Source organism: Periplaneta americana, chromosome 16 (genome assembly GCF_040183065.1).
Source record: "Periplaneta americana isolate PAMFEO1 chromosome 16, P.americana_PAMFEO1_priV1, whole genome shotgun sequence".
NCBI classification, from domain to species: domain Eukaryota; kingdom Metazoa; phylum Arthropoda; class Insecta; order Blattodea; family Blattidae; genus Periplaneta; species Periplaneta americana.
Window position 1 is genome coordinate 163,974,827 of NC_091132.1, and position 16,609 is coordinate 163,991,435.

The 16,609-nt window shown below is 36.3% G+C and overlaps 1 protein-coding gene and 1 long non-coding RNA gene across 3 annotated transcripts in view; one reads left to right on the forward strand and one right to left on the reverse strand.

Moving 5' to 3' along the window:
- Window positions 1–16,609, forward strand: part of LOC138691745 (uncharacterized) — a 400,261-nt gene that overhangs the window by 25,996 nt on the left and 357,656 nt on the right. The window lies entirely within an intron of this gene.
- Window positions 1,638–16,609, reverse strand: part of LOC138691741 (zinc finger protein 665-like) — a 43,746-nt gene continuing 28,774 nt past the window's right edge. The window contains exons 7-8 of one of the 2 annotated variants that reach the window (XM_069814061.1): window positions 15,917–16,086; window positions 1,638–1,928 (exon numbers count right to left, since the gene is read on the reverse strand). The gene's annotated coding sequence lies outside the window, so the exon portion shown is untranslated. Of the gene's footprint in view, window positions 1,929–15,049; window positions 16,087–16,609 lie in introns of those variants that run through there. The other variant, XM_069814060.1, reaches the window with a different exon arrangement.

Below are 16,609 nucleotides of genomic sequence, written 5' to 3' on the forward strand. Positions count from 1 at the left end.
GCTATACCAACTTGCCAACCAGGTCGACGCTACGATAGGTAGCGAAATCCGGTTGTGAAAGTCGGCTATAACGGCTAACCACACGATACCTGCATTCTGGTTGGATGACGTCCACCTCTGCTTCGGCATGTGAACGCGAGGCCAGCAGTTGGCTGGTCGGTCTGAGCCCTTCAAGGACTGTGGTGCCACGGATTATTATTATTATTATTATTTATCTGGGCTCGAACTGGAACAAGATAGCTGTGTTTATTCTTTAAATAGCACATCTAGTTTTGCACTTTTTCTTACAATTTTCTGTTTTATTGCCTTGTCTTTCGCGAGTTTCCGGTTTTGACAACCACTCAGCTTTTTCTGACTGTCACTCATTATAATGAATATTAAAATATAAATTACCTAGACACAAAACAACTGCACTCTTTATCGTTTCAGATGAAACTGAACTGCCAAGTGTCCGGCTGCTACAATGGCTCGCGGTATTTTCTTTGAATTGAAGTCTGAAAGGACATTATTCAGTGTTGATATTGGCTACCATTATGGCAGAATTAGCGGCGTCTCTCATCACAAAATTATTACGTGTAACGAGATTTGAAGGGTACTCAGGAATAATGATCAAGGTCCATTTTAGAAAGTTTCGAGAAAAACGAATTTTAAAGTTTAAGCACTTAATACTTTGTTATGTGTGTATTTAATAGAAATTGATGTAGTGGAATGTCAAGAACGATGATTTCTTATTACTAGCTAGACCACATGATAGTACTTCCTTTCCACTATAAGATAGCATTATTAACTCAATTTCGATTTTTGATGGACCTTGATCGTTTTTCCCGTGTACCCTTCATTTGCCTTCCTAACATATCGTAATATAATACTAGTAAGTTCTTTAATGTTATCACGCGAGATTCTTACGGTGAGAGGGCATAACGTTGAAAAATGTTCTATGATAGCATTATGACACTATTATTGAAAAACTGTTCTCTTCTTTCGTTGACGGACTATTAATTCTATGGCTGGGAGGAAAAAGGTCTTAAGACAATTTCTTGTGAAAATGAGATTTTTATATATTCTGAAAGCGGAAACAATTCTCTACAAGCTGGTAAAATGGATAAAGTCAAATAACACTCTTGACTGAATTTACAGAGTGTTACCTAATGTCCTAAGTACTTTTTGAGTCGAGCACACACAGAATAAAGGACTTAAGAATATTTAATACTTTATTCCTTATAAACCATCACATGTTTACGTTCCATGTCTCCCTATTAAAAAGGTCTAACTTGCATTCTAGCTATTTTATCATATACGGATGCCCTTTCCTTTTAAAACTTCAAGCACCAGGGTAAATAGTCCTATAATTATATATTATTATAATGTACCAAAGTACATATGATATTTCCATGCAGATATTCTGCGTCATCATACGATGAAAGAGTAATGGAACGGAGAAAAATTCTCTCCGGCACCGGGTTTGAACCCGGGTTTTCAGCTCTACGTGCTGACGCTTTATCCACTAAGCCACACCGGATTCTACCCCGGCGTCGGAAGAATCGTCTCAGTTTTAAGTTCCAACTCTTGGGTTCCCTCTGGTGGCCGCCCTCTGCACTACGTCATAGATATCTATGAACCTAGGACCGAAGTTCACACATGTGCTGAGGTGCACTCGTAATGAGTGATTAGTTGGCCGGGATCCGACGGAATAAGCGCCGTCTTAAATCACATGTACTTCGGTACATTATAATAATATATATGAGATGCGTAAATCACTTCGTCTTTAGATTTAGTACACCATATTTTCTTAATAATTTAATAACAAAGCCAGCAATGCATACAATCACATTTTCACAATATTCTGTCATTGAGAATGATGTAAGAATGAGGGAACAGTAATGAATGTCTGCAGATGAAAGTTGTATGGCAGTGGTCGTCAGCACTCTCTGAAATGGATAAAGGGTATTCAGTGCAACATAATATGCCCAGTCGTGCAGCAGGGAGAGACCATAACCACCAGCAGCCCCGGGTGCACCATAGTGCAGTCTCTTATCCGTGGTATTGGTAACTTGACTTGGCATATGAGGAGCATCGTTTCAAAACGTATTAAGTCCCCCAGTGGACGAAATTAAATTTGTTACTTTCTATTATCTTTCATGCTGTGAAGTCTGATGGTTCCACGTCGTCATATTTGTAAACTGTGAAACCAGTACTTAAAAATGGTTTTGTGTAGTGTTTTGAAAACTTCTCTGGTTTACGAGTAATCCAGTTTTTCGTCGTTCGTGTAAAAAAACTGTAAGTGGCACATAATACGTTTTGAAACGATGCTCCTCATTTGGTCTGCCTCTTTTGATGGCAATGTATATTTTATTTTAGCAATATAGTGAGAGAGATTTGGGATATTTGAGGTGTTGATATAAATAATCCATCACGTATGCTCTGTTCTAATGACTGCTGTTCTAAAGAGTTATGTCGCCTCCGATTCACAAAACACTGAGGATTATTATTACAGTGTGTTAGATATTTGGAAAATACCATTGAGTATATAGGCATCGTTTTAGTGGACATCCCTATCTTTGTAATATAATTTAAATAAATTAAATTTATTATATAGATTTTAAATGTAGCCTATTGTTATTCCATTTCTGCTATAGCCTATGTTTATTATTGTTAATTCTTTATTACATGTTGGCTATCTCTTAAGCTACAAAGATTGTTAACAGAGGACAATGCTATCTGAAAAATGAGTAATATGTAAGATTTTGTTATAATAATTTATAATTCGGTGTAGTTAAATGTGAGAATTTAATATAAAAAAATATATATTTTTGTTAAGTAACATTTAGTTTAAAGGAGAGAATAATGTAATGTCATTTAAATAAGTTATTTATGTATTTTCTAACGTATATAAAATCACGTAAAACATATTCCTTGTATTCCGTCATTGGAAATAGAAATTAGCTAATAAGCAGGGCTAGGATTTCGATGAAAGTGCATCTTTTTTCTAGTAAGCCAGAAACATTGTGCTTTACTATTCATATATGTGTTTAAAACATATCTATTAGGGCATTTTTGTACATTTTTTGCCTCTTACAACTCATAACAGCATTTTTTGTTTTATTCGGTCATTTTTGGGGTATTTTCATTTAATTTTGGCCATAAATCCCCATTATTAATGTAAAATATTATTTATTTCCTTTGATATTTTCTCTACATATTTTGTCCATTAATACCCATTATTTTAATCGTTTTTCTACACAAATATTGTCATTTTAACTTAGTACACCCCCAATACAGACTTCAATATAGATTTCTCTATACCTGCTAGTTCCAGGTAAGAGTGGCCTTGTGGAGGACTATATGGAACTAGATCAGATAAAATAATTAATTAAAGTGTACTGCTTAGAAAAATTATGTAAAATTAAATAAACTTGAATGTTGGTACTAGAATTTAATTTAATTACTGGTCTAAATATTGATATTCCGACTAACCCATAAATGTGAGATCAATTTTTAGAGCATTTTAAGGGTATTTTTGAAAGATTATTAGTTCATAAATGCATTGTTTTTAGGATATTTTTTTTATAATTTATAGGTCATCAAAAGCCTAGCCCTACTAATAAGTCTATTTATGAGGAATATATTTTTTATTGGGTTATTTTACGACGCTGTATCAACATCTAGGTTATTTAGCATCTGAATGATATGAAGGTGATATTGCCGGTGAAATGAGTCCGGGGTCCAGCACCGAAAGTTACCCAGCATTTGCTCATATTGGGTTGAGGGGAAAACCCCGGAAAAAACCTCAACCAGGTAACTTGCCCCGACCGGGATTCAAACCCAGGCCACCTGGTTTCACAGCCAGATGCGCTGACTGTATGAGGAATATAAAGCGTTTATATTTAAAACAATGATTAGTTACATTATTTAGATTTACTTATTATATGTTAGAAAATAAGTAAAGGAGTTCAGTTATATTATACAGTGAAGGGGGATGTCCGCTAAGAAAACGCCTATATACCCAATGGTATTTTCTAAACTTCGAATGCTTTATAGAAACAATAATTTGTGCTCCCATAACATGGCGACGCGCGTAATTGCGCGAGAGGCTTGAATTTTTTCATGACACCAGCACCAATTGTGTGCCTGGAATATATATCTATAAAGTCTTTGACGTCTGCTTACCAAGGTGAACATGTGGTGCATAATGCGGAAAAATGGCAGACAAACTACAGACGAAGAACGAAGAATAATAGTTCGTTTACACAATCGGTGTAAATCACTCTTCAAGATTTACAAAACTGTAAGTAGATCACGAGCAACCTTGACCGATTTTGACAAGGGAAATCTGTATATATATAAAAAAGAAAAATGTGTGTAGACCGGGACGCCCAAAAATCTTTTAATTTAATTTTAATTTAGTAGGTTATATTACGACGCTTTATCAACAGCTTAGGTTATTTAGCGTCTGAATGAGATGAAGGTGATAATGCCGGTGAAATGAGTCCAGGGTCCAGCACCGAAAGTTACCCAGCATTTGCTCATATTGGGTTGGGGGAAAACCCCGGAAAAAACCTCAACCAGGTAACTTGTGCCGACCGGGAATCGAACCCGGGCCACCTGGTATCGCGGCCAGACGCGCTAACCGTTACTCCACAGGTGTGGACCCCAAAAATCTGAATGAAAGAGTAACTGTTAGGAAAGTAAAAAAGATCCACACATTAGTGTACCTAAAATTGCAAGTGAGCTTCAAAGCAGCTTAAAAATGAATGTCTGTGCTACTACTGTTACAAATTATCTGAGATTAAATGCCTACTATGGTAGAATATCCCGCAGAAAATACTACATTAACGATGTAAATAGGAAGAAACAATTACGATTCGCAAAAACATATGTTAATGCGGCTCAAGAATTCTGCAAGAGATTTATATTTACGTTCATCGGATGGCAGAAGTTTCGTGTAGAGGCAAAAGAATACAGAGTTGCGGAAAGAAAACCTGAAAAGTAAAACACGGTGGAAGTTCTGTGCTCGTGTGGAGTGCGGGTATGGGGTCATTACATTTCATCGAAGGTACTCTAGATTAATATCAATATACTGATATGTATGATCCAAAGCATACGGCTTTGAATACTAGACTCTGGATCGCCTATAATACGCCAAAATACCTGCAAACAACACTACAATCTCCGGATATTAATCCAATCGAGCATTTGTAGGCTTCTCTGGATAAAAAACACAGAACGAGACACATTTCTGTCAGTTCTCTCCTTTTCGGGAAACTTATCTTTTCACTGAAGCTTGGAATGTCCCTCACGAAGTTCCTTTTAAGGGACGGCATAGCCATGGCACTAAGCCTCTCCACAACATCGAATAAAATAATCTACTAGTAATTTTATATCCAAATAATAATTTTTTTATACATATCAGTGTTTATCTAATCTGACGGTATCATGCCCAGGCTTTCCATACTGGTTTCTGGAAAATAAAATAATAATCATTATTATTTCAGGGTGGAGCAGAGCAACTTGCTATTTCAATTTGGTGCCCTGAAGTGAGGGTTGCTCCGAGGAGGGTGGGGGTAAGCACATTCGAGGGGCCGGGGCGTAAAGTTGTAGCTCTGCTTAGTTTAGTTAGCATCATGGAGTGGATGAAGGTGGAGCACGCGTTCACTGTCGAGGCATACTTTTCTAATGGTCGCTCAATCATCGCCACGCAACGTGCATTCCATACCCATTTCAATATTGCGCCCCGTGGTCGTGTTCCTGGCTGGCAGTCAATTGTTTCATGGGTAAACAACATCAGGGAAACTGGTGATGTGAAGAAAAGAAAACCTGGGCTTCCACGAATAGCAAGGTCACCACAAAACTTTGATATGGTAAGACTTTCTGTTGTGCGATCCCCTCAGCGCTCTGCAGCTGCTTTTGGGTTGTCTGCCCGTTCTGTGAGGGGAATCCTTCATGAAGAACTGACATTTCATCCCTACAAATTGGCGGCAACACTTCCCAGGACGCCTCATCTCCTTGAGGGGCGATCTGCACTGACCTGCACAGTCGCCTGATTTAGCCCCCTGCGACTTTTTTTATGGGGCTATCTAAAATCCCTTGTTTACAACGATCGTCCTAGCACCCCGGCTCATCTGAAGAACAACATTCGTCAAGCTGTTGCCAACATAACCGTCGAAAAAGTTGAACGAAATTCCGAGTTCGATTAACGCAGTGTATTGAAAATAATGGACGCCATCTGCGTGATATCATCTTTAAAACTGTGTAAACATAAAATTTATATGTTGTACTTTATGTTGTTCAAAGAATTAAATATATATCTGCAGTATTTTTGTTGTAATTGAATTTCTAAATAAGCAAGTTGCTCTGCCCCACCCTGTATTATTAAATTTTCGATTCACATCCTTCTCTTTGCAATTACTACTCTGTCGTTCCTTTTTCTCTGGCTGTCTATCTACATGTGGCTCATTTGATTTCAAATCGCATAGTGAGTATTATTTTTAAAAAGAAACTTTATTCCTTAGATTTCACTTTTTCTTTGTTTCTAAGTAGTACCTATAATTATTGTAATTAAAAATAAAAATTTTAGATTTTTGCACAAGTAGTTTCTTTTTATAAATTAAAAAAAAAAAGGACAAAACAAGAAATATGGTGCAGTTTTCGATTACACAAGTGCACGTAATTTTTGAACCAGTGCCGCTAGAAAGGTGTGTTATATCTGATAGAATGCTGTATTGGAGTTAAATCGCTCGCTTGAACTCGGTCGAGTGTCGCACCCTCAAGTGAGATATGATCGGTCGTGATACGCTCATTATAAATAGAAGCACAGTATAAGGTCATCTCACTGACATGTCTTATCTTGTATGGAAGGCCACAGATAAGATACACATGTTTTGCTCACATGGTAAAAATAAGGCTGTATTTTCTGTGTTTATGACAAAACGTTTAATGGAACAGTCAATGGAACGTACCAAAACTGGAACATGAAGTTATAAATAAAATAGTATGAAAAACTTCGATATACACTTATTATTGCTAATTAATAATTATTCACAGCACAGTCCGTATAGGCCAGTTTCTATCTGATGCTTTTCCAATTCACTGCAGGCTAAAGCAGGGAGATGCACTATCACCTTTACTTTTTAACTTTGTTCTAGAATATGCCATTAGGAAAGTTCAGGATAACACAGAGGGTTTGGAATTGCGCGGGTTACATCAGCTTCTTGTCTATGCCGATGACGTGAATATGTTAGGAGAAAATCCACAAACGATTAGGGAAAACACGGAAATTTTACTTGAAGCAAGTAAAGCAATCGGTTTGGAAGTAAATCCCGAAAAGACAAAGTATATGATTATGTCTCGTGACCAGAATATTGTACGAAATGGAAATATAAAAATTGGAGATTTATCCTTTGAAGGGGTGGAAAAATTCAAATATCTTGGAGCAACAGTAACAAATATAAATGACACTCGGGAGGAAATTAAACGCAGAATAAATATGGGATATGCGTGTTATTATTCGGATGGGAAGCTTTTATCATCCAGTCTGCTGTCAAAAAATCTGAAAGTTAGAATTAATAAAATAGTTATATTACCGGTTGTTCTATATGGTTGTGAAACTTGGACTCTCACTTTGAGAGAGGAACATAGGTAAAGGGTGTTTAAGAACGTGGTGCTTAGGAAAATATTTGGGGCTAAGCAGGATGAAGTTACAGGAGAATGGAGAAAGTTACACAACACAGAACTGCACGCATTGTATTCTTCACCTAACATAATTAGGAACATTAAATCCAGACGTTTGAGATGGGCAGGGCATGTAGGACGTATGGGCGAATCCAGAAATGCATATAGAGTATTAGTTGGGAGACCGGAGGGAAAAAGACCTTTGGGGAGGCCGAGACGTAGATGGGAGGATAATATTAAAATAGATTTGAGGGAGGTGGGATATGATGATAGAGACTGGATTAATCTTGCACAGGATAGGGGCCGATGGCGGGCATATGTGAGGGCAGCAATGAACCTTCGGATTCCTTGAAAGCTATTTGTAAGTAAGTAATTAACCCTGCGCTGGTGACCTGAAAAAAATTACATCAGTAGTGACGTGGGGTTTGAGATACCCCATTTCATTTTTAGGCCTTTTACTGAATATGACATTGAACATACTGAAGGAAGTATTGCAAGCAGCTAGACAATCCACACATAACAAACCAGAGTGATCTAGTAGTAAACAAAAAACAAAGCAAGGTGGGGTGTGTCAAACCCCACTCACCAAAGCAGGGTTAATAATTATTCAATATTTGATTTACCACATATATAATATGATAGGTCCATACATAGTGTTCCGCATATATACTGCGACAATGTAGAAACGTTTTACAAAATATTATTGATACAGCAGTAGATTAATAACAACATTAGTACAGAGTTAACGTCACAGAAAATATAATAAAACGAGAGACAGAGATGGCCATGACTGATGTTTATGCTTACCTGTGTGATTTTTCGAAATACTGTATTAGTTCATTACTCTTCAACTGCTGGACTTTTGGATATTGAAGTGTTATATTATTGTGATTTAGTGGCTGCTGCTTCTATGATTATGTTAGTAAGGTGGACGTTTGCCTATTTCCTATGAAATCCTTGATTTCATCTTCTCGTTTTTGGTTTGAAGAAAATTTTTTGGGATTTAACAACATTAACTTTCTCATCGATTATACAAAGCTCTAATTTTTTTTTAGTGTCTTACTACTTATTATTTTGTGTGATCTTCACTACCAGTAAAGTACTGCTTTGCTTGTTTCGTGTAAATTCTGTGAAGTGATGGCATATGTGTATATAATTTCGTCCAGATATTCAGTCTTTCCGTAACTAAGGTAAACAATTCAAGTATTGTACATGTTACTTGCATACGAAGAGGAGCTTTACTATCAAGGAATAACGTATTGCTTATTCGCCTATATTTGTTGAAAGTCAATTGTGTGGAAAAACTTTTACTACTAGAGGCATTAATATTCTCTTGGCCCGCAGTCAAGATTCTATGCAAGAATCGCTAAATAATATTAATGAAGATATATTATACGATCCAGATCAGAAGAACGAAGACCCAGTGACTTCACACATTAATTACAGCTCTAATATAGAACAAATTATTCACCTTATGGGCGATACTGATAATAACGAATCCTCAATATCCAAGATAATTCAGCACCATATGAATATGAATGATATTTGCTCTTCCTCTACCACTTCAACTCCTTGCCTGGTTTCAACAGCTCTATGTAAGGCATGTGGCAAATCTTTTTCTCAACGGGGTATCAATCTTCACATTGCCCGATGTCATGAATCTTTGAATGATAATCCAACAGTATCGTCTGACATTTCTGTCAATAATTCTCATGTTTTGATCGATTCAAGTCCTTCTTCTTTTCATGCCCTATTTGTCCTTCTACAGATTCCAAGATTTTCAAATCTGCTAGAGGATTAAAGATTCATTGTTCTCGAGTTCATTCTCAATCTTTTATTCCAGATTCTTCTACACCTAATTCTATAGATGATTTTTTCTCTAAACTAAGTACCTACAAGAAAAATGTTAATGTATTAAGCCGAATACCTAAAGGCGCTAGATCTTCAGCTGCCAGTCGCTTAAGTCAACAAATTGATTTTTGTTTATCGCACAATACTACTACCCCTGGCATGATTTATTTCTTTTCGCATATTTAACTCTTCGAGTTCCTGATCGTTCTGGTAATAAATCTCTAATATCTAAAATCAAAGACAATGTGACAAACTTCCCATCCAGTCCTCCTCATGTCAGGAATCGTTCATATAAAGGTGATTCTCCTTCTAATCACATCCGTCGTTTAGAACAGAAAGTTTCAGAAGGAGATATCCGTGGCGCTGTTCGCTTCTTACCTTCAGATTTGGGAGTTGCAGATCCAACAACTGCTACATATGATGTTTTAAAATCTAAACATCCACCTCCTTCTAGACCTTCCTCTTTCCCTGACCTTCCTGATCCTACAGCACCCAGCCTATCAGTCATCAGCGAAGACGTCTTCAAATCTCTACAGAGCTTTCCACAAGGTTCCGCGGCTGGTATCGATGGTTTACGACCTCAACACCTTAAGGATCTGGTTTCTGTATCTGCAGGTGATTCCGGTAAACGGCTTCTTTCTTCATTAACCCACCTTTGCAATTTTCTGTTACATGGCGACTTAGATCCTGGGATTTGTCCTGTATTTTACGGAGCTTTCCTTATTGCGATCAATAAGGATGGTGGCATCAGACCTATTGCCATTGGGAACACTTTCCGAAGATTGGTATCCAAAATAGCTTGTGTTAGTGTCAAAGAAGAAATTAGTGCATATTTTAGACCGAATAAATTTGGCTTCGGTTCACCTCAAGGCTGTGAAAGTACAATTCATTCATTGCGCTCATTCATTTCTGCCAGTTCTCACTCTGATAAAATCGTCCTTAAGTTAGATTTCAGAAATGCCTTCAATTGTATAGAGATACCATGTTGCAAGCTGTCAAACTTAAAATTCCACAACTTTTCCCCTATTTCTGGCAATCATACAGACACCCTTCTACTTTATTTTTTGGTTCTGATACAATTATGTCTCAATCAGGTTGCCAACAAGGGGATCCGGCTGGCCCTTTACTTTTTAGTCTAACAATTCGTCCCCTTATTAAAGATCTTATTAGTGAACTCAACCTTGTTTACTTAGATGATGGTTGCTTAAGTTGAGCCCCTTCATATGTTTTGCAAGATCTTAATAAAATCATTCAATTCGGTTCAACTACAGGGTTAGAACTTAATCCTGATAAATGTGTTTTTTATTTTTGTTCTAAGTTTAATCAAACTGTTTTCTCTTCTTTTCAAAAACTTGCTCCGGGTATTTTACTAATGTCAAAATCCACTTTTAACGATTCTTGGATCTCCCGTCTTTTTTGGAAGCTGCCGATCACATCGCTGAAGAAAAACTAATTTCTTTGCAATATTTCATTGATCATTTAAAACTAATACATCCTCATATTTCTTATTATCTCTTTAAAAATTGTTTTCTAATCCCTAAGATGACTTACTTTATGCGTACTACTCCTTTATGGCTTCTTCCAACTTTCCTACATAAAGCTGATGCTCTTTTTCGATCCAGTTTGGAAATCATCCTCAATATAAGTTTTACCAATACTAGTTGGACTCAAGCCTCTCTCCCAATTAAATTTGGTGGTGTGGGCATTCGGAAACTTTGTGACGTTTGTATACCTGCTTTAGTTTCTTCTGCCTTTGGAGTTTTCCGTTGCATCATATCGCTCTTTCCTTTATACAGTGATGCAGTTGAAATCTGCCATGTGCGTGATGCTCTGACAAGTTGGTATACATCCTCACAAACCACTCATCCTCTTGCCCATCCTGAATTTAAAAAACAGTGGGACGTTATCTTTTCCCAAAAAATTTTAGATACGCTCCTTTCTTCTTTCACATCCGAACAAGACATTGTACGTCTCCTAGCTCTTCATCAAGACAGTGAGTCTGGAGCTTGGTTACACGCATTACCTTCTCCTCACATTGGCACCCTAATAGATAGTACATCCTTTAAAATCGCAATAGCTTTACGCCTTGGTTGTAAACTCTGCCAGCCACACCAATGTATTTGCGGAGGAATTGCTAATATTTACGGTCATCATGCATCATGCATCATCAACTGTGTGAGGAGCAAGGGTCGCATTCCCAGACATACATCACTCAATGATATCATTAAAAGATCTCTGACTTCTAGTGGCATCCCGTCTCTTTTGGAACCACCAGATATTAGTCACGCAGATGGTAAACGACCCGATGGTCTGACCTTAATTCCATGGTCTAGAGGAAAATCTTTAATTTGGGACTCCACTTGCGTTGACACTCTAGCTCCATCTCACTTACCGAATACCTCCAGATGCGCAGCATCTGCTGCTGAATTAGCCGTGAAGAACAAAGTCAATAAATATGCTCATCTTTTAGACAATTATATCTTTGTCCCATTTGCTGTGGAGACCTTCGGTCCTTGGAGTCATGACGCTAAAGTTTTGGTATCTCAAATCGGCCAAATTTTGATCTCCATTACTGGTGATCGCCGTTGCACTACTCATTTGCGTCAACGCTTAAGTATTGCTATTCAAAGCGGAAATGCAATGAGCGTTTTGGGTACTCTTCCAGAGTCCAGCCCTTTGGACGACTTTTTCTCCTGTAAAATATTTTATCTCTATGTAAATGTTTATATTTAGGTTTTATATATGTGTAATTGTAACGGTGAAAATATTGTCACTCAAATAATTTTTTATTTATTTATTTATTTTTTTCATAAGTGTATACTATTTTTGGCAGTGTTTTTTGTAAGTAATTTTATAAAACGAATAATCATGCTGCACAACTGTTACAGACGCAAAGATTGATACACTAATTATTAGAGATTATTATTATTATTATTATTATTATTATTATTATTATTATTATTATTATTATTATTACTAGAAAACTTGATACAGTTCTTGCATTATCGTGATTGTGTTCTCCGTTTATAATAATTACATTTACATCCAATAACATCTATCAGATGTGGCAAAAACAAAATCACTCCTGTGTGGGGGAAAAAAAAAAAACAAAACAAAACATTTACCTACAACATTTATATTACATTTTAAAGTTTTAAAGCAAGTTTTGTAGTTGTACTATGGAGAGGTTAGATAAACATTGCAAAGTTTTGAAATGATAAACATCTATGATGTTACTACACAGGTCATCACTGTAACAAGAACCAATGTCTAACGCATGGCTTAAGGTACAGTTTGTTTACGGCGATCATCGCCGGACGCACATCACCAGCGATTGTCGCCTGAGTTGCTAGCAGTTGAAATGAATGCGTACGGTTTCTTTACAGCGAAGATCGTCAGCGCTGTTCGTCGGACGCGACGCAGATCGCTGGAGGTTGCTTCTGAAGCAAATTCAGGACGCACATCGCCGCATTCGTGTTCAATAATCGATATTTAGACAAGGTCATGTTGTAATATCGAATATCTAATTTGTACGCGTTAACCACGTCTATACGTTTTGGCTGCAAAACAAATCAAGACGTTTTGTAATTTTTCGCGGTCTGAAGACGAAATTATTATTGAATATGTATCACAATATAATGCTCTTTTTAATATGAGCATGTGAATTAATAAACAAATTAAAGAATAAACCCTTACATTACAGATTACATTTTTATCACGCCCGAGCCCCAGAGATTTTCGTTCAGTGTTGGATAAGGGGGAAATTCTCTCTTCTGTACGTTTTCCACCAGCTCCCTTGCACTAGATTTCGGCTGCCATAACCTCAAATTTTACAGAAATGTAATTGATCGTATATACAAGGCATAATAAAAGCCCAAACGAACCAAACCTAACCTAACACATGTTCGTACATGTAAAGTGTATAAGCGGATTATGAAGGGAACAACCTCAGCGCTAGTTTAGCCAATTTTTTTAATTACTGTTTGGAATACACCATGTAATGTAATACATAATAATAATAATAATAATAATAATAATAATAATAATAATAATAATCAGTTCATAACCTGAGTTACTGCCAATCTTTCAGCTGGAGTTACGGGAGTCTTGACAAAATTTGTAGGTAATTTAACATTGTCATTTTCAATTAAACTCAAAACATAATCAAACTGATCAGGTGAGAGTCTGAAATATTCCTTAAATTTTGTAGCGTTTTTATAAAGATGTCTCATTATCAATGTGTTAAAACAGCTTTCTGTAAACCTATTCCTGAATATTTCATTAGTCTGTAGCTTGTTCCTTTTATAATACGCATGCTCGATAGTGATATCGTCATCTCCCTCTTCTAGAATAAATAGCAACTTCATTATCTTGGATTTATTCATATAATTTTCTGGTTATGTCCGTGGCCTACATTAATTTACTTGACCAGTAGATGAAGGAATAAACGACTGAGAATCTACAGTGATGTGCGTCAATAAAGAAACCACTTCTCGGCGATCATCGCCAGCGTTTATAATCGCCGGCGATGTACGTCCGACGATGATTGCTGTAAACAAACCGTACCTTTATACCGTTCGAGGATTTATCGCTCGTGACAATTTTACCCATCATGCATGTGTGCTACCTATCAGATTATGCTATGAACTACTTGGCGCTCGAGCGAGAAAGTCCGATGGAGACCTCTGATATTCGGTTTCACATATATTTGAACTGGCTATAATTTAATATTCATATTAAACCAGTTTTACGAAATCATTTGTGGTTCATGCTTCCAGTTTTCTTAATCTCTCGGTTTTATTTTACACTTTATTCGCACACACGCCACAAGATTTTCACGCATAATTCACGCTGTTGTCACATACAATTATAAGAGGTTACAATATATGAGTAATTCAGAGCAGAAGTGGTGTAAGTCAAGAATGGATAATGAGGGTTAAAGTATACATTCTGTAAAATACAGCACAAAGTAGCAATTAATACTCAATTAATTGAAACTGTCAGTAGTCAGTGGACAGCAAGAAGGACATCTTACCTGCTACTTTGCCCTGTATTTTACAGAATTTTTACTTTAAACCTCATTACCAATTTTGACGTACACCACTTTTGCTCTGAAGGGCTCATATATCAATAAAGCACATTTATATAACTTACGATAAATCTTATACAACAGATATGCGTAAACAATTCAGATCAATTTCTGATAATCCAACAAATGTAAAATCCAGTTAGCTATATTTAGGCAAATACGGCTTTGAAATTATATATATATACACACACTAAAAGTCAAAAGTTTTCGATCAGCTATGAAAACAACTGTATACTTTATTTCAATGTACAAACACATCGGAAAAACTAAATAGACCAACAAATTAAATATTTTCTCTCTCTAGTATTATATGATAGAAAATTTCTAAACGAAATCCCTGCTTTAACCACAAACCCATAGTTGGGATATTAACTGTCATAAATTTATATATATATATATATATATATATATATATATATATATATATATATACGACCTACTCCTTTACACTCGACAAAATATAAACAATTTCTCTTTAATAGCCAATATACATGATCATGAAATTAGAAATAGTGAACAAATTAATATTCCATACTTTTTATTTTATTGGGTTATTTTACGACGCTGTATCAACATCTAGGTTATTTAGCGTCTGAATGATATGAAGGTGATAATGCCGGTGAAATGAGTCCGGGGTCCAGCACCGAAAGTTACCCAGCATTTGCTCGTATTGGGTTGAGGGAAAACCCCGGAAAAAAACCTCAACCAGGTAACTTGTCCCGACCGGGATTCGAACCCGGGCCACCTGGTAATATTCCATACTGTAGATTACATAAAACTAGTACAAATTTTTCTGTCATGTGGGTGAAATTATATAATAAGCTTCCCTGTCCATATTATAAGCTACCAACCAATAGTTTCAAAGCTAGATTTTATAATTGGCTTTTAATTAATCCTTTCTACTCTGTAGATGAGTTTCTTCACATAAATTCATACGAATTTTTTTTTTTTCATAAGTAAAGTTATTTACAATAATTACAAATATTACATTATGAGTAAAGGGTTCTCATTAATTTTAGAGTTTCAAAGTGTTTTGTGTTTTCATTCTAATTAAACTTTACTCTTTTCAATTATATGTGTATTTTCAAATGTATGTTTTTTTTTTTTCCTCCCTTCTGTATTGTGACGAAGCCTATCACTGTATGTTTAATGGCTTAATAAAATTGAATTGAATTGATCGTAAACTTTTGACCGGCAGTGTATCTCTACCAGAGATATCTGTTTCTTTTATGCATGTGTAATAATGTGATTTCACCTAAGAATTTCTACTTTCCGTGGTATAGCCTCCGAATTCCTTACATTTCTTACCTGTCCAGAGAAGCATTTCCTTCATTGCTCTTCATATAGTGAATGAACTTTCTCACTGCTATAGAAAGCATATCAGAGGAGTTTTCTTTCAGAAGTTCCGCCATTAGTCTGTGATGTTCTTGTATAAGGGTTACGAATCATTGGCCTCCGTCCAATGCTGATGAACATCACTGAAACGTTTTGTTGATATATTAGTCGGTGTGTCTGTTTTCTTTTTTCTTATCACTGACTGTGAAGAATTTTATGTCCTTAATACAAAGTTTCCATCACAAAGAATAGAGCATTGAAATTATTTTCCTTGAAAAATCTTGAAGACGCAATTTTGGTGTATTACACTGTATGCAGGCAAATACCTGATATAGAAACAATGCACCGATTTTGGTAAATTTATTTTAGTTGCTTATTTAACGACGCTGTATCAACTACTAGGTTATTTAGCGTCGATAAGTTTGGTGATAACGAGAAGATATTTAGCGAGAAGAGGCCGAGGATTCGCCATAGATTACCTTGCATTCACATTATGGTTGGATAATTTATTTTTATTTTATTTGGTTATTTTACGACGCTTTATCAACATCTAGGTTATTTAGCGTCTGAATGAAATGAAGGTGATAATGCCGGTGAAATGAGTCCGGGATCCAGCACCGAAAGTTACCCAGCATTTGCTCGTATTGGGTTGAGGGAAAACCTCGG